Raw genomic sequence first — 21,970 nt, 5'->3', positions numbered from 1 at the left:
TGCATTGAATTTTGCATTGCATGGATTGTGATGTCATAATGTTGCATTAACTGTTGCATTGCATGGATTGTGATGTCATAATTTTGCATTAAATGTTGCATTGCATGGATTGTGATTGCATTATGTTGCATTGATTTTTGCATTGCATTTATTGTGATGTCATAATTTTACATTGCATGGATTGTGATGTCATAATTTTGCATTAACTGTTGCATTGCATGTATTGTGATGTCATAATCTTGCATTAAATGTTGCATTGCATGGATTGTGATTGCATAATGTTGCATTGAATTTTGCATTGCATTTATTGTGATGTCATAATTTTGCATTAAATGTTGCATTGCATGGATTGTGTTTGCATAATTTTGCATTAAATGTTGCATTGCATGGATTGTGATTGCATAATTTTGCATTACATGTATTGTGATGTCATAATGTTGCATTAAATGTTGCATTGCATGGATATTGATGTAATAATTTTGCATTAAATGTTGCATTGCATGGATTGTGATGTCATAATTTTGCATTAAATGTTGCATTGCATGGATTGTGATGTCATATTTTTTCATTATATGTTGCATTGCATGGATTGTGATTGCATAATTATGCATTAATTGTTGCATTGCATGGATTGTGATTTCATGTGGAATTGCATGGATTGTGTTTGCGTAATTTTGCATTAAATGTTGCATTACATGGATTGTGATTGCATAATTTTGCATTACATGTTGCATTACATGTATTGTGATGTCATAATGTTGTATTAAATGTTGCATTGCATGGATTGTGGTGTCATAATTTTGGATTAAATGTTGAATTGCATGGATTTTGTTTGCATAATTTTGCAATAAATGTTGCATTGCATGGATTGTGATGTCATAATTTTGCATTACATGTTGCATTACATGTACTGTGATGTAATAATGTTGCATTGCATGGATTTTATTGTCATAATTTTGCATAAAATGTTGCATTGCATGGACAGTGATGTCATAATTTTGCATTAAATGTTGCATTGCATGCATTGTGATTGCATAATGTTGCATTGATTTTTGCATTGCATTTATTGTGATGTCATAATTTTGCATTACATGTTGCATTACATATATTCTGATGTCATAATTTTGCATTAAATGTTGCATTGCATGGATTGTGATTTCATAATATTGCATTAAATGTTGAATTGCATGGATTGTGTTTGCATAATTTTGCATTAAAGGTTGCATTGCATGGATTGTGATGTAATAATTTTGCATTCAATTTTGAATTGCACGTATTGTGATGTCATAATTTTGCATGAAATGTTGCATTGCATGGATTGTGATGTCATAATTTTGCATTAAATGTTGCATTGCATGGATTGTGTTTGCATAATTTTGCATTAAATGTTGCAGTGCATGGATTGTGATGTTATAATTTTGCATTAAATGGCGCATTGCATGGATTGTGATGTCATAATTTTGCATTAAATATTGCATTGCATGGATTATGATGTCATAATTTTGCATTAAATTTTGAATTGCATGGATTGTGATTACATAATTTTGCATTAAATGTTGCATTGCATGGATTGTGATGTCACAATTTTGCATTAAATGTTGCATTGCATGGATTGTGTTGTCATAATTTTGCATTACATGTTGAATTGCATGAATTGTGTATGCATAATTTTGCATTAAATGTTGCATTGCATGGATTGTGATGTCATAATGTTGCATTAAATGTTGCATTGCATAGATTGTGATTACATAATTTTGCATTGAATGTTGCATTGCATGGATTGTGATGTTAAAATTTTGCATTCAATATTGCATTGAATGGATTGTTATTGCATAATGTTGCATTGCTTTTTGCATTGCATTTATTGTGATTGCATAATTTTGCATTAAATGTTTCATTGCATGGATTGTGATGTCATAATTTTGCATTAAATGTTGCATTGCATGTATTGTGATTGCATAATTTTGCATGAATTGTTGCATTGCATGGATTGTGATTGCATAATTTTGCATTGATTTTTGCATTGCATTTATTGTAGTCATAATTTAAAAAATTAAATTTTGCATTGCATGGATTGTGATGTCATAATTTTGCATTAAATGTTGAATTGCATGGATTGTGTTTGCATAATTTTGCATTAAATGTTGCATTGCATGGATTGTAATTGCATAATTTTGCATTACATGTTGCATTACATGTATTGTGATGTCATAATGTTGCAATAAATGTTGCATTGCATGAATTGTGATGTTATAATTTTGCATTAAATGTTGCATTGCACGGATTGTGATTGCATTTTGCATTGCATGGATTGTGATGTCATAATTTTGCATACAATGTTGCATTGCATGGATTGTGATTGCATAATTTTGCATTAAATGTGCATTGCATGGATTTAGATTGCATCATTTTGCATTGCATTTTGCATTGCGTGGATTGTAATGTCATATTTTTGTATTAAATGCTGCATTGCATGGATTGTGATAGCATAATTATGCATTGCATGGATAGTGATGACATAATTGTGCATTAAATGTTTCATTGCATGGATTGTGATGTCATAATTGTGCATTCAATGTGGAATTGCATGGATTGTGTTTGCGTACTTTTGCATTAAATGTTGCATTGCATGGATTGTTATTGCATAATTTTGCATTACATGTTGCATTACATGTATTGTGATGTCATAATGTTGCATTAAATGTTGCATTGCATGGATTGTGTTGTCATAATTTTGCATTACATGTTGCATTACATGGATTGTGATGTCATAATTTTGCATTACATGTATTGTGATGTCATAATTTTGCATTAAATGTTGCATTGCATGGATTGTGATGTCATAATTTTGCATTAAATGTTGAATTGCATGGATTGTGTTTGCATAATTTTGCATTAAATGTTGCATTGCATGGATTGTGAATGCATAATGTTGCATTGATTTTTGCATTGCATTTATTGTGATGTCATAATTTTACATTGCATGGATTGTGATGTCATAATTTTGCATTAACTGTTACATTGCATGTATTGTGATGTCATAATTTTGCATTAAATGTTGCATTGCATGGATTGTGATTGCATAATGTTGCATTGAATTTTGCATTGCATTTATTGTGATGTCATAATTTTGCATTAAATGTTGCACTGCATGGATTGTGATGTCATAATTTTGCATTAAATGTTGCATTGCATGGATTGTGATTGCATAATTTTGCATTAACTGTTGCATTGCATGTATTGTGATGTCATAATTTTGCATTAAATGTTGCATTGCATGGATTGTGATTGCATAATGTTGCATTGAATTTTGCATTGCATTTATTGTGATGTCATAATTTTGCATTAAATGTTGCACTGCATGGATTGTGATGTCATAATGTTGCATTAAATGTTGCATTGCATGGATTGTGATTGCATAATTTTGCATTACATGTTGCATTACATGTATTGTGATGTCTTAATGTTGCATTAAATGTTGCATTGCATGTATTGTGATGTAATAATTTTGCATTAAATGTTGCATTGCATGGATTGTGATGTCATAATTTTGCATTAAATGTTGCATTGCATGGATTGTGATGTCATATTTTTTCATTATATGTTGCATTGCATGGATTGTGATTGCATAATTATGCATTAATTGTTGCATTGCATGGATTGTGATGTCATAATTTTGCATTAAATATTGAATTGCATGGATTGTGTTTGCATAATTTTGCATTAAATGTTGCATTGCATGGATTGTGATTGCATAATTTTGCATTACATGTTGTATTACATGTATTGTGATGTCATAATGTTGCATTAAATGTTGCATTGCATGGATTGTGATGTCATAATTTTGGATTAATGTTGAATTGCATGGATTTTGTTTGCATAATTTTGCATTAAATGTTGCATGCATGGATTGTGATGTCATAATGTTGCATTAACTGTTGCATTGCATGGATTGTGATGTCATAATTTTGCATTACATGTTGCATTACATGTATTGTGATGTCATAATGTTGCATTAAATGTTGCATTGCATGTATTGTGATGTAATAATTTTGCATTAAATGTTGCATTGCATAGATTGTGATTACATAATTTTGCATTGAATGTTGCATTGCATGGATTGTGATGTTAAAATGTTGCATTCAATATTGCATTGAATGGATTGTGATTGCATAATGTTGCATTGCTTTTTGCATTGCATTTATTGTGATTGCATAATTTTGCATTAAATGTTTCATTGCATGGATTGTGATGTCATCATTTTGCATTAAATGTTGCATTGCATGGATTGTGATTGCATAATGTTGCATTGCATTTTGCATTGCATTTATTGTGATGTCATAATTTTGCATTAATTGTTGCATTCCATGGATTGTGATTGCATAATTTTGCATTACATGTATTGTGATGTCATAATTTTGCATTAAATGTTGCATTGCATGGATTGTGATGTCATAATTTTGCATTCAATGTTGAATTGCATGGATTGTGTTTGCGTACTTTTGCATTAAATGTTGCATTGCATGGATTGTTATTGCATAATTTTGCATTACATGTTGCATTACATGTATTGTGATGTCATAATGTTGCATTAAATGTTGCATTGCATGGATTGTGTTGTCATAATTTTGCATTAAATGTTGCATTGCATGGATTGTGATGTCATAATTTTGCATTACATGTATTGTGATGTCATAATTTTGCATTAAATGTTGCATTGCATGGATTGTGATGTCATAATTTTACATTAAATGTTGCATTGCATGGATTGTGATTGCATAATGTTGCATTGAATTTTGCATTGCATTTATTGTGATGTCATAATTTTGCATTAAATGTTGCACTGCATGGATTGTGATGTCATAATTTTGCATTAAATGTTGCATTGCATGGATTGTGATTGCATAATTTTGCATTACATGTTGCATTACATGTATTGTGATGTCATAATGTTGCATTAAATGTTGCATTGCATGTATTGTGATGTAATAATTTTGCATTAAATGTTCCATTGCATGGATTGTGATGTCATAATTTTGCATTAAATGTTGCATTGCATGGATTGTGATGTCATAATTTTGCATTAAATGTTGCACTGCATAGATTGTGATGTCATAATTTTGCATTAAATGTTGCATTGCATGGATTGTGATTGCATAATTTTGCATTACATGTTGTATTACATGTATTGTGATGTCATAATGTTGCATTAAATGTTGCATTGCATGGATTGTGATGTCATAATTTTGGATAAAATGTTGAATTGCATGGATTTTGTTTGCATAATTTTGCATTAAATGTTGCATGCATGGGTTATGATGTCATAATTTTGCATTAAATGTTGCATTGCATGGATTGTGATGTCATAATTATGCATTGAATTTTGAATTGCATGGATTGTGATGTCATAATGTTGCATTAACTGTTGCATTGCATGGGTTGTGATGTCATAATTTTGCATTAAATGTTGCATTGCATGGATTGGGATTGCATAATGTTGCATTGAATTTTGCATTGCATTTATTGTGATGTCATAATTTTGCATTAAATGTTGCATTGCATGGATTGTGATGTCATAGTTTTGCATTAAATGTTGAATTCCATGGATTGTGTTTGCATAATTTTGCATTAAATGTTGCATTGCATGGATTGTGATTGCATAAATTTGCATTACATGTATTGTGATGTCATAATGTTGCATTAAATGTTGCATTGCATGGATATTGATGTAATAATTTTGCATTAAATGTTGCATTGCATGGATTGTGATTGCATAATTTTGCATTACATGTTGCATTACATGTATTGTGATGTCATAATGTTGCATTAAATGTTGCATTGCATGTATTGTGATGTAATAATTTTGCATTAAATGTTGCATTGCATGGATTGTGATGTCACATTTTTTCATTATATGTTGCATTGCATGGATTGTGATTGCATAATTATGCATTAATTGTTGCATTGCATGGATTGTGATGTCATAATTTTGCATTAAATATAGAATTGCATGGATTGTGTTTGCATAATTTTGCATTAAATGTTGCATTGCATGGATTGTGATTGCATAATTTTGCATTACATGTTGTATTACATGTATTGTGATGTCATAATGTTGCATTAAATGTTGCATTGCATGGATTGTGATGTCATAATTTTGGATTAAATGTTGAAGTGCATGGATTTTGTTTGCACAATTTTGCATTAAATGTTGCATGCATGGGTTGTGATGTCATAATTTTGCATTAAATGTTGCATTGCATGGAATGTGATGTCATAATTTTGCATTGAATTTTGCATTGCATGGATTGTGGTGTCATAATGTTGCATTAACTGTTGCATTGCATGGATTGTGATGTCATAATTTTGCATTAAATGTTGCATTGCATGGATTGTGATTGCATAATGTTGCATTGATTTTTGCATTGCATTTATTGTGATGTCATAATTTTACATTGCATGGATTGTGATGTCATAATTTTGCATTAACTGTTGCATTGCATGTATTGTGATGTCATAATCTTGCATTAAATGTTGCATTGCATGGATTGTGATTGCATAATGGTGCATTGAATTTTGCATTGCATTTATTGTGATGTCATAATTTTGCATTAAATGTTGCATTGCATGGATTGTGATGTCATAATTTTGCATTAAATGTTGAATTGCATGGATTGTGTTTGCATAATTTTGCATTAAATGTTGCATTGCATGGATTGTGATTGCATAATTTTGCATTACAAGTATTGTGATGTCATAATGTTGCATTAAATGTTGCATTGCATGGATATTGATGTAATAATTTTGCATTAAATGTTGCATTGCATGGATTGTGATGTCATAATTTTGCATTAAATGTTGCATTGCATGGATTGTGATGTCATAATTTTGGATTAAATGTTGAATTGCATGGATTTTGTTTGCATAATTTTGCATTAAATGTTGCATTGCATGGATTGTGATGTCATAATTTTGCATTAAATGTTGCATTGCATGGATTGTGATGTCATATTTTTGGATTAAATGTTGAATTGCATGGATTTTGTTTGCATAATTTTGCATTATATGTTGCATTGCATGGATTGTGATTGCATAATTATGCATTAATTGTTGCATTGCATGGATTGTGATTTCATAATTTTGCATTAAATGTGGAATTGCATGGATTGTGTTTGCATAATTTTGCATTAAATGTTGCATTACATGGATTGTGATTGCATAATTTTGCATTACATGTTGCATTACATGTATTGTGATGTCATAATTTTGCATTAAATGTTGCATTGCATGGATTGTGATGTCATAATTTTGCATTCAATGTTGAATTGCATGGATTGTGTTTGCGTACTTTTGCATTAAATGTTGCATTGCATGGATTGTTATTGCATAATTTTGCATTACATGTTGCATTACATGTATTGTGATGTCATAATGTTGCGTTAAATGTTGCATTGCATGGATTGTGTTGTCATAATTTTGCATTAAATGTTGCATTGCATGGATTGTGATGTCATAATTTTGCATTACATGTATTGTGATGTCATAATTTTGCATTAAATGTTGCATTGCATGGATTGTGATGTCATAATTTTGCATTAAATGTTGAATTGCATGGATTGTGTTTGCATAATTTTGCATTAAATGTTGCATTGCATGGATTGTGAATGCATAATGTTGCATTGATTTTTGCATTGCATTTATTGTGATGTCATAATTTTACATTGCATGGATTGTGATGTCATAATTTTGCATTAACTGTTGCATTGCATGTATTGTGATGTCATAATTTTGCATTAAATGTTGCATTGCATGGATTGTGATTGCATAATGTTGCATTGAATTTTGCATTGCATTTATTGTGATGTCATAATTTTGCATTAAATGTTGCACTGCATGGATTGTGATGTCATAATTTTGCATTAAATGTTGCATTGCATGGATTGTGATTGCATAATTTTGCATTACATGTATTGTGATGTCATAATGTTGCATTAAATGTTGCATTGCATGTATTGTGATGTAATAATTTTGCATTAAATGTTGCATTGCATGGATTGTGATGTCATAATTTTGCATTAAATGTTGCATTGCATGGATTGTGATGTCATATTTTTTCATTATATGTTGCATTGCATGGATTGTGATTGCATAATTATGCATTATTTGTTGCATTGCATGGATTGTGATGTCATAATTTTGCATTAAATATTGAATTGCATGGATTGTGTTTGCATAATTTTGCATTAAATGTTGCATTGCATGGATTGTGATTGCATAATTTTGCATTACATGTTGTATTACATGTATTGTGATGTCATAATGTTGCATTAAATGTTGCATTGCATGGATTGTGATGTCATAATTTTGGATTAAATGTTGAATTGCATGGATTTTGTTTGCATAATTTTGCATTAAATGTTGCATGCATGGGTTGTGATGTCATAATTTTGCATTAAATGTTGCATTGCATGGATTGTGATGTCTTAATTTTGCATTGAATTTTGCATTGCATGGATTGTGATGTCATAATGTTGCATTAACTGTTGCATTGCATGGATTGTGATGTCATAATTTTGCATTAAATGTTGCATTGCATGGACTGTGATTGCATAATGTTGCATTGATTTTTGCATTGCATTTATTGTGATGTCATAATTTTACATTGCATGGATTGTGATGTCATAATTTTGCATTAACTGTTGCATTGCATGTATTGTGATGTCATAATCTTGCATTAAATGTTGCATTGCATGGATTGTGATTGCATAATGTTGCATTGAATTTTGCATTGCATTTATTGTGATGTCATAATTTTGCATTAAATGTTGCATTGCATGGATTGTGATGTCATAATTTTGCATTAAATGTTGAATTGCATGGATTGTGTTTGCATAATTTTGCATTAAATGTTGCATTGCATGGATTGTGATTGCATAATTTTGCATTACATGTATTGTGATGTCATAATGTTGCATTAAATGTTGCATTGCATGGATATTGATGTAATAATTTTGCATTAAATGTTGCATTGCATGGATTGTGATGTCATAATTTTGCATTAAATGTTGCATTGCATGGATTGTGATGTCATATTTTTTCATTATATGTTGCATTGCATGGATTGTGATTGCATAATTATGCATTAATTGTTGCATTGCATGGATTGTGATTTCATAATTTTGCATTAAATGTGGAATTGCATGGATTGTGTTTGCATAATTTTGCATTACATGGATTGTGATTGCATAATTTTGCATTACATGTTGCATTACATGTATTGTGATGTCATAATGTTGCATTAAATGTTGCATTGCATGGATTGTGGTGTCATAATTTTGGATTAAATGTTGAATTGCATGGATTTTGTTTGCATAATTTTGCAATAAATGTTGCATTGCATGGATTGTGGTGTCTTAATTTTGCATTACATGTTGCATTGCATGGATTGTGATTGCATAATTTTGTATTAATTGTTGCATTGCATGGATTGTGATTGCATAATTTTGCATTAAATGTTGCATTGCATGCATTGTGATTGCATAATGTTGCATTGATTTTTGCATTGCATTTATTGTGATGTCATAATTTTGCATTAAATGTTGCATTGCATGGATTGTGATTTCATAATATTGCATTAAATGTTGAATTGCATGGATTGTGTTTGCATAATTTTGCATTAAATGTTGCATTGCATGGATTGTGATGTAATAATTTTGCATTCAATTTTGAATTGCACGTATTGTGATGTCATAATTTTGCATGAAATGTTGCATTGCATGGATTGTGATGTCATAATTTTGCATTAAACGTTGCATTGCATGGATTGTGTTTTCATAATTTTGCATTAAATGTTGCAGTGCATGGATTGTGATGTTATAATGTTGCATTAAATGGCGCATTGCATGGATTGTGATGTCATAATTTTGCATTAAATATTGCATTGCATGGATTATGATGTCATAATTTTGCATTAAATTTTGAATTGCATGGATTGTGATTACATAATTTTGCATTAAATGTTGCATTGCATGGATTGTGATGTCACAATTTTGCATTAAATGTTGCATTGCATGGATTGTGTTGTCATAATTTTGCATTACATGTTGCATTACATGTATTGTGATGTCATAATTTTGCATTAAATGTTGCATTGCATGGATTGTGATGTCATAATTTTGCATTAAATGTTGAATTGCATGAATTGTGTATGCATAATTTTGCATTAAATGTTGCATTGCATGGATTGTGATGTCATAATTTTGCATTAAATGTTGCATTGCATAGATTGTGATTACATAATTTTGCATTGAATGTTGCATTGCATGGATTGTGATGTTAAAATTTTGCATTCAATATTGCATTGCATGGATTGTGATTGCATAATTTTGCATTAAATGTTGCATTGCATGGATTGTGATGTCATAATTTTGGATTAAATGTTGAATTGCATGGATTTTGTTTGCATAATTTTGCATTAAATGTTGCATGCATGGGTTGTGATGTCATAATTTTGCATTAAATGTTGCATTGCATGGATTGTGATGTCATCATTTTGCATTGAATTTTGCATTGCATGTATTGTGATGTCATAATCTTGCATTAAATGTTGCATTGCATGGATTGTGATTGCATAATGTTGCATTGAATTTTGCATTGCATTTATTGTGATGTCATAATTTTGCATTAAATGTTGCATTGCATGGATTGTGATGTCATAATTTTGCATTAAATGTTGAATTGCATGGATTGTGTTTGCATAATTTTGCATTAAATGTTGCATTGCATGGATTGTGATTGCATAACTTTGCATTACATGTATTGTGATGTCATAATGTTGCATTAAATGTTGCAATGCATGGATATTGATGTAATAATTTTGCATTAAATGTTGCATTGCATGGATTGTGATGTCATAATTTTGCATTAAATGTTGCATTGCATGGATTGTGATGTCATAATTTTGCATTAAATGTGGAATTGCATGGATTGTGTTTGCATAATTTTGCATTAAATGTTGCATTACATGGATTGTGATTGCATAATTTTGCATTACATGTTGCATTCCATGTATTGTGATGTCATAATGTTGCATTAAATGTTGCATTGCATGGATTGGGATGTCATAATTTTGGATTAAATGTTGAATTGCACGTATTGTGATGTTATAATTTTGCATTAAATGGCGCATTGCATGGATTGTGATGTCATAATTTTGCATTAAATGTTGCATTGCATGGATTGTGATGTCATAATTTTGCATTAAATGTGGAATTGCATGGATTGTGTTTGCATAATTTTGCATTAAATGTTGAATTGCATGAATTGTGTATGCATAATTTTGCATTAAATGTTGCATTGCATGGATTGTGATGTCATAATTTTGCATTAAATGTTGCATTGCATAGATTGTGATTACATAATTTTGCATTGAATGTTGCATTGCATGGATTGTGATGTTAAAATTTTGCATTCAATATTGCATTGAATGGATTGTGATTGCATAATTTTGCATTAAATGTTGCATTGCATGGATTGTGATGTCATAATTTTGGATTAAATGTTGAATTGCATGGATTTTGTTTGCATAATTTTGCATTAAATGTTGCATGCATGGGTTGTGATGTCATAATTTTGCATTAAATGTTGCATTGCATGGATTGTGATGTCATAATTTTGCATTGAATTTTGCATTGCATGTATTGTGATGTCATAATCTTGCATTAAATGTTGCATTGCATGGATTGTGATTGCATAATGTTGCATTGAATTTTGCATTGCATTTATTGTGATGTCATAATTTTGCATTAAATGTTGCATTGCATGGATTGTGATGTCATAATTTTGCATTAAATGTTGAATTGCATGGATTGTGTTTGCATAATTTTGCATTAAATGTTGCATTGCATGGATTGTGATTGCATAATTTTGCATTACATGTATTGTGATGTCATAATGTTGCATTAAATGTTGCAATGCATGGATATTGATGTAATAATTTTGCATTAAATGTTGCATTGCATGGATTGTGATGTCATAATTTTGCATTAAATGTTGCATTGCATGGATTGTGATGTCATAATTTTGCATTAAATGTGGAATTGCATGGATTGTGTTTGCATAATTTTGCATTAAATGTTGCATTACATGGATTGTGATTGCATAATTTTGCATTACATGTTGCATTCCATGTATTGTGATGTCATAATGTTGCATTAAATGTTGCATTGCATGGATTGGGATGTCATAATTTTGGATTAAATGTTGAATTGCACGTATTGTGATGTTATAATTTTGCATTAAATGGCGCATTGCATGGATTGTGATGTCATAATTTTGCATTAAATGTTGCATTGCATGGATTGTGATGTCATAATTTTGCATTAAATGTGGAATTGCATGGATTGTGTTTGCATAATTTTGCATTAAATGTTGCATTACATGGATTGTGTTTGCATAATTTTGCATTAAATGTTGCATTGCATGGATTGTGATGTAATAATTTTGCATTAAATATTGCTTTGCGTTGATTGTGATGTCATAATTTTGCATTAAATTTTGAATTGCACGTATTGTGATGTTATAATTTTGCATTAAATGGCGCATTGCATGGATTGTGATGTCATAATTTTGCATTAAATATTGCATTGCATGGATTATGATGTCATAATTTTGCATTAAATTTTGAATTGCATGGATTGTGATTGCATAATTTTGCATTAAATATTGCATTGCATGGATTGTGATGTCACAATTTTGCATTAAATGTTGCATTGCATGGATTGTGATTGCATAATGTTGCATTAAATGTTGCATTGCATGGATTGCGATTGCATAATTTTGCATTAAATGTTGCATTGCATGGATTGTGATGTCATAATTTTGCATTAAATGTTGCATTGCATGGATTGTGATGTCATAATTTTGCATTACATGTTGCATTACATGTATTGTGGTGTCATAATTTTGCATTAAATGTTACATTGCATGGATTGTGACATCATAATGTTGCATTAAATGTTGCATTGCATGGATTGTGATGTCATAATTTTGCATTAAATGTTAAATTGCATGAATTGTGTATGCATAATTTTGCATTAAATGTTGCATTGCATGGATTGTGATGTCATAATTTTGCATTAAATGTTGCATTGCATAGATTGTGATTACATAATTTTCATTGAATGTTGCATTGCATGGATTGTGATGTTAAAATTTTGCATTCAATATTGCATTGAATGGATTGTGATTGCATAATGTTGCATTGCTTTTTGCATTGCATTTATTGTGATTGCATAATTTTGCATTAAATGTTGCACTGCATGGATTGTGATGTCATAATTTTGCATTAAATGTTGAATTGCATGGATTGTGTTTGCATAATTTTGCATTAAATGTTGCATTGCATGGATTGTAATTGCATAATTTTGCATTACATGTATTGTGATGTCATAATGTTGCATTAAATGTTGCATTGCATGGATTGTGATGTTATAATTTTGCATTCAATGTTGCATTGCACGGATTGTGATTGCATTTTGCATTGCATGGATTGTGATGTCATAATTTTGCATAAAATGTTGCATTGCATGGATTGTGATTGCATAATTTTGCATTAAATGTTGCATTGCATGGATTGTGATGTCATAATTTTGGATTAAATGTTGAATTGCATGGATTTTGTTTGCATAATTTTGCATTAAATGTTGCATGCATGGGTTGTGATGTCATAATTTTGCATTAAATGTTGCATTGCATGGATTGTGATGTCATAATTTTGCATTGAATTTTGCATTGCATGTATTGTGATGTCATAATCTTGCATTAAATGTTGCATTGCATGGATTGTGATTGCATAATGTTGCATTGAATTTTGCATTGCATTTATTGTGATGTCATAATTTTGCATTAAATGTTGCATTGCATGGATTGTGATGTCATAATTTTGCATTAAATGTTGAATTGCATGGATTGTGTTTGCATAATTTTGCATTAAATGTTGCATTGCATGGATTGTGATTGCATAATTTTGCATTACATGTATTGTGATGTCATAATGTTGCATTAAATGTTGCAATGCATGGATATTGATGTAATAATTTTGCATTAAATGTTGCATTGCATGGATTGTGATGTCATAATTTTGCATTAAATGTTGCATTGCATGGATTGTGATGTCATAATTTTGCATTAAATGTGGAATTGCATGGATTGTGTTTGCATAATTTTGCATTAAATGTTGCATTACATGGATTGTGATTGCATAATTTTGCATTACATGTTGCATTCCATGTATTGTGATGTCATAATGTTGCATTAAATGTTGCATTGCATGGATTGGGATGTCATAATTTTGGATTAAATGTTGAATTGCACGTATTGTGATGTTATAATTTTGCATTAAATGGCGCATTGCATGGATTGTGATGTCATAATTTTGCATTAAATGTTGCATTGCATGGATTGTGATGTCATAATTTTGCATTAAATGTGGAATTGCATGGATTGTGTTTGCATAATTTTGCATTAAATGTTGAATTGCTTGAATTGTGTATGCATAATTTTGCATTAAATGTTGCATTGCATGGATTGTGATGTCATAATTTTGCATTAAATGTTGCATTGCATAGATTGTGATTACATAATTTTGCATTGAATGTTGCATTGCATGGATTGTGATGTTAAAATTTTGCATTCAATATTGCATTGAATGGATTGTGATTGCATAATTTTGCATTAAATGTTGCATTGCATGGATTGTGATGTCATAATTTTGGATTAAATGTTGAATTGCATCGATTTTGTTTGCATAATTTTGCATTAAATGTTGCATGCATGGGTTGTGATGTCATAATTTTGCATTAAATGTTGCATTGCATGGATTGTGATGTCATAATTTTGCATTGAATTTTGCATTGCATGTATTGTGATGTCATAATCTTGCATTAAATGTTGCATTGCATGGATTGTGATTGCATAATGTTGCATTGAATTTTGCATTGCATTTATTGTGATGTCATAATTTTGCATTAAATGTTGCATTGCATGGATTGTGATGTCATAATTTTGCATTAAATGTTGAATTGCATGGATTGTGTTTGCATAATTTTGCATTAAATGTTGCATTGCATGGATTGTGATTGCATAATTTTGCATTACATGTATTGTGATGTCATAATGTTGCATTAAATGTTGCAATGCATGGATATTGATGTAATAACTTTGCATTAAATGTTGCATTGCATGGATTGTGATGTCATAATTTTGCATTAAATGTTGCATTGCATGGATTGTGATGTCATAATTTTGCATTAAATGTGGAATTGCATGGATTGTGTTTGCATAATTTTGCATTAAATGTTGCATTACATGGATTGTGATTGCATAATTTTGCATTACATGTTGCATTCCATGTATTGTGATGTCATAATGTTGCATTAAATGTTGCATTGCATGGATTGGGATGTCATAATTTTGGATTAAATGTTGAATTGCACGTATTGTGATGTTATAATTTTGCATTAAATGGCGCATTGCATGGATTGTGATGTCATAATTTTGCATTAAATGTTGCATTGCATGGATTGTGATGTCATAATTTTGCATTAAATGTGGAATTGCATGGATTGTGTTTGCATAATTTTGCATTAAATGTTGCATTACATGGATTGTGTTTGCATAATTTTGCATTAAATGTTGCATTGCATGGATTGTGATGTAATAATTTTGCATTAAATATTGCTTTGCGTTGATTGTGATGTCATAATTTTGCATTAAATTTTGAATTGCACGTATTGTGATGTTATAATTTTGCATTAAATGGCGCATTGCATGGATTGTGATGTCATAATTTTGCATTAAATATTGCATTGCATGGATTATGATGTCATAATTTTGCATTAAATTTTGAATTGCATGGATTGTGATTGCATAATTTTGCATTAAATATTGCATTGCATGGATTGTGATGTCACAATTTTGCATTAAATGTTGCATTGCATGGATTGTGATTGCATAATGTTGCATTAAATGTTGCATTGCATGGATTGCGATTGCATAATTTTGCATTAAATGTTGCATTGCATGGATTGTGATGTCATAATTTTGCATTAAATGTTGCATTGCATGGATTGTGATGTCATAATTTTGCATTACATGTTGCATTACATGTATTGTGGTGTCATAATTTTGCATTAAATGTTACATTGCATGGATTGTGACATCATAATGTTGCATTAAATGTTGCATTGCATGGATTGTGATGTCATAATTTTGCATTAAATGTTAAATTGCATGAATTGTGTATGCATAATTTTGCATTAAATGTTGCATTGCATGGATTGTGATGTCATAATTTTGCATTAAATGTTGCATTGCATAGATTGTGATTACATAATTTTCATTGAATGTTGCATTGCATGGATTGTGATGTTAAAATTTTGCATTCAATATTGCATTGAATGGATTGTGATTGCATAATGTTGCATTGCTTTTTGCATTGCATTTATTGTGATTGCATAATTTTGCATTAAATGTTGCACTGCATGGATTGTGATGTCATAATTTTGCATTAAATGTTGAATTGCATGGATTGTGTTTGCATAATTTTGCATTAAATGTTGCATTGCATGGATTGTAATTGCATAATTTTGCATTACATGTATTGTGATGTCATAATGTTGCATTAAATGTTGCATTGCATGGATTGTGATGTTATAATTTTGCATTCAATGTTGCATTGCACGGATTGTGATTGCATTTTGCATTGCATGGATTGTGATGTCATAATTTTGCATAAAATGTTGCATTGCATGGATTGTGATTGCATAATTTTGCATTAAATGTTGCATTGCATGGATTGTGATGTCATAATTTTGGATTAAATGTTGAATTGCATGGATTTTGTTTGCATAATTTTGCATTAAATGTTGCATGCATGGGTTGTGATGTCATAATTTTGCATTAAATGTTGCATTGCATGGATTGTGATGTCATAATTTTGCATTGAATTTTGCATTGCATGTATTGTGATGTCATAATCTTGCATTAAATGTTGCATTGCATGGATTGTGATTGCATAATGTTGCATTGAATTTTGCATTGCATTTATTGTGATGTCATAATTTTGCATTAAATGTTGAATTGCATGGATTGTGTTTGCATAATTTTGCATTAAATGTTGCATTGCATGGATTGTGATTGCATAATTTTGCATTACATGTATTGTGATGTCATAATGTTGCATTAAATGTTGCAATGCATGGATATTGATGTAATAATTTTGCATTAAATGTTGCATAGCATGGATTGTGATGTCATAATTTTGCATTAAATGTTGCATTGCATGGATTGTGATGTCATAATTTTGCATTAAATGTGGAATTGCATGGATTGTGTTTGCATAATTTTGCATTAAATGTTGCATTACATGGATTGTGATTGCATAATTTTGCATTACATGTTGCATTACATGTATTGTGATGTCATAATGTTGCATTAAATGTTGCATTGCATGGATTGGGATGTCATAATTTTGGATTAAATGTTGAATTGCATGGATTTTGTTTGCATAATTTTTCATTAAATGTTGCATTGCATGGATTGTGATGTCATAATTTTGCATTACATGTTGCATTACATGTATTGTGATGTAATAATGTTGCATTGCATGGATTGTGTTGTCATAATTTTGCATAAAATGTTGCATTGCATGGACAGTGATGTCATAATTTTGCATTAAATGTTGCATTGCATGGATTGTGATGTCATAATTTTGCATTGAATTTTGCATTGCATGGATTGTGATTGCATAATTTTGCATTAATTGTTGCATTGCATGGATTGTGATTGCATAATTTTGCATTAAATGTTGCATTGCATGCATTGTGTTTGCATAATGTTGCATTGATTTTTGCATTGCATTTATTGTGATGTCATAATTTTGCATTACATGTTGCATTACATATATTGTGATGTCATAATGTTGCATGAAATGTTGCATTGCATGGATTGTGATTTCATAATATTGCATTAAATGTTGAATTGCATGGATTGTGTTTGCATAATTTTGCATTAAATGTTGCATTGCATGGATTGTGATGTAATAATTTTGCATTAAATATTGCATTGCATTGATTGTGATGTCATAATTTTGCATTAAATTTTGAATTGCACGTATTATGATGTTATAATTTTGCATTAAATGGCGCATTGCATGGATTGTGATGTCATAATTTTGCATTAAATATTGCATTGCATGGATTATGATGTCATAATTTTGCATTAAATTTTGAATTGCATGGATTGTGATTGCATAATTTTGCATTAAATATTGCATTGCATGGATTGTGATGTCACAATTTTGCATTAAAGGTTGCATTGCATGGATTGTGATTGCATAATGTTGCATTAAATGTTGCATTGCATGGATTGTGATGTCATAATTTTGCATTACATGTTGCATTACATGTATTGTGATGTCATAATTTTGCATTAAATTTTACATTGCATGGATTGTGACATCATAATGTTGCATTAAATGTTGCATTGCATGGATTGTGATGTCATAATTTTGCATTAAATGTTAAATTGCATGAATTGTGTATGCATAATTTTGCATTAAATGTTGCATTGCATGGATTGTGATTGCATAATTTTGCATTAAATGTTGCATTGCATAGATTGTGATTACATAATTTTCATTGAATGTTGCATTGCATGGATTGTGATGTTAAAATTTTGCATTCAATATTGCATTGAATGGATTGTGATTGCATAATGTTGCATTGCTTTTTGCATTGCATTTATTGTGATTGCATAATTTTGCATTAAATGTTGCACTGCATGGATTGTGATGTCATAATTTTGCATTAAATGTTGAATTGCATGGATTGTGTTTGCATAATTTTGCATTAAATGTTGCATTGCATGGATTGTAATTGCATAATTTTGCATTACATGTATTGTGATGTCATAATGTTGCATTAAATGTTGCATTGCATGGATTGTGATGTCATATTTTTGCAATAAATGTTTCATTGCATGAATTGTGATGTTATAATTTTGCATTCAATGTTGCATTGCACGGATTGTGATTGCATTTTGCATTGCATGGATTGTGATGTCATAATTTTGCATAAAATGTTGCATTGCATGGATTGTGATTGCATAATTTTGCATTTATTGTTGCATTGCAGGGATTGTGATTGCATAATTTTGCATTAAATGTGCATTGCATGGATTTAGATTGCATCATTTTGCATTGCATTTTGCATTGCGTGGATTGTAATGTCATATTTTTGTATTAAATGCTGCATTGCATGGATTGTGATAGCATAATTATGCATTGCATGGATAGTGATGACATAATTTTGCATTAAATGTTGCATTGCATGGATTGTGATATCATTATTTTGCATTAAATGTTGCATTGCATGGATTTTGTTTGCATAATTATGCATTAAATGTTGCATTGAATGGATTGCGATTTAATAATTTTGCATTAAATGTTGCATTGCATGGATTGTGATTTAATAATTTTGCATTAAATGTTGCATTGCATGGATTGTGATGTCATATTTAATCATTATATGTTGCATTGCATGGATTGTGATTGCATAATTATGCATTAATTGTTGCATTGCATGGGTTGTGATGTCATAATTTTGCATTATATGTTGCATTGCATGGATTGTGATGTCATAATTTTGCATTTTATTTTGAATTGCATGGATTGTGATAGCATAATTTTGCATTAACTGTTGCATTGCCTGGATTGTGATGTCATAATTTTGCATTGCATTTTGCATTGCAGGGATTGTGATGTCATAATTTTGCATTAAATGTTACATTGCATGGATTGAGATTGCATTTTGCATTGCATGGATTGTGATGTCTTTTTTGCATTAAATGTTGCATTGCATGTATTGTGATTGCATAATGTTGCCTTGCTTTTTGCATTGCATTTATTGTGATTGCATAATTTTGCATTAAATGTTGCATTGCATTGATTGTGATGTCATAATTTTGCATTAAATGTTGCATTACATGGATTGTGATGTCATAATTATGCATTACATGTTGCATTGCATGGATTGTGATTGCATAATTTTGCATTACATGTATTGTGATGTCATAATGTTGCATTAAATGTTGCATTGCATGGATTGTGATGTCATAATTTTGGATTAAATGTTGAATTGCATGGATTTTGTTTGCATAATTTTGCATTAAATGTTGCATGCATGGGTTGTGATGTCATAATTTTGCATTAAATGTTGCATTGCATGGATTGTGATGTCATAATTTTGCATTAAATGTTGAATTGCATGGATTGTGTTTGCATAATTTTGCATTAAATGTTGCACTGCATGGATTGTGATTGCATAATTTTGCATTACATGTATTGTGATGTCATAATGTTGCATTAAATGTTGCATTGCATGTATATTGATGTAATAATTTTGCATTAAATGTTGCATTGCATGGATTGTGATGTCATAATTTTGCATTAAATGTCGCATTGCATGTATTGTGATTGCATAATGTTGCATTGATTTTTGCATTGCATTTATTGTGATGTCATAATTTTACATTGCATGGATTGTGAGGTCATAATTTTGCATTAACTGTTGCATTGCATGTATTGTGATGTCATAATCTTGCATTAAATGTTGCATTGCATGGATTGTGATGTCATAATTTTGCATTAAATGTTGCATTGCATAGATTGTGATTACATAATTTTGCATTAAATGTTGCATTGCATGGATTGTGATTGCATAATTTTGCATTCAATATTGCATTGAATGGATTGTGATTGCATAATGTTGCATTGCTTTTTGCATTGCCTTTATTGTGATTGCATAATTTTGCATTAAATGTTGCATTGCATGGATTGTGACGTCATAATGTTGCATTAAATGTTGCATTGCATGGATTGTGATGTCATAATTTTGCATTAAATGTTGAATTGCATGGATTGTGATGTCATAATTTTGCATTAAATGTTGCATTGCATGGATTGTGATGTCATATTTTTTCATTATATGTTGCATTGCATGGATTGTGATTGCATAATTATGCATTAATTGTTGCATTGCATGGATTGTGATGTCATAATTTTGCATTAAATATTGAATTGCATGGATTGTGTTTGCATAATTTTGCATTAACTGTTGCATTGCATGGATTGTGATTGCATAATTTTGCATTACATGTTGTATTACATGTATTGTGATGCCATAATGTTGCATTAAATGTTGCATTGCATGGATTGTGATGTCATAATTTTGGATTAAATGTTGCATTGCATGGATTTTTTTGCATAATTTTGCATTAAATGTTGCATGCATGGGTTGTGATGTCATAATTTTGCATTAAATGTTGCATTGCATGGATTGTGATGTCATAATTTTGCATTGAATTTTGCATTGCATGGATTGTGATGTCATAATGTTGCATTAACTGTTGCATTGCATGGAATGTGATGTAATAATTTTGCATTAAATGTTGCATTGCATGGATTGTGATGTCATATTTTTTCATTATATGTTGCATTGCATGGATTGTGATTGCATAATTATGCATTAATTGTTGCATTGCATGGCTTGTGATGTCATAATTTTGCATTAAATATTGAATTGCATGGATTGTGTTTGCATAATTTTGCATTAAATGTTGCATTGCATGGATTGTGATTGCATAATTTTGCATTACATGTTGTATTACATGTATTGTAATGTCATAATGTTGCATTAAATGTTGCATTGCATGGATTGTGATGTCATAATTTTGGATTAAATGTTGAATTGCATGGATTTTGTTTGCATAATTTTGCATTAAATGTTGCATGCATGAGTTGTGATGTCATAATTTTGCATTAAATGTTGCATTGCATGTATTGTGATGTCATAATCTTGCATTAAATGTTGCATTGCATGGATTGTGATGTCATAATTTTGCATTAAATGTT

This window comes from Pseudophryne corroboree, chromosome 5, assembly GCF_028390025.1.
Source record: "Pseudophryne corroboree isolate aPseCor3 chromosome 5, aPseCor3.hap2, whole genome shotgun sequence".
NCBI lineage: Eukaryota > Metazoa > Chordata > Amphibia > Anura > Myobatrachidae > Pseudophryne > Pseudophryne corroboree.
Note: the sequence above shows the minus strand (reverse complement) of the source record.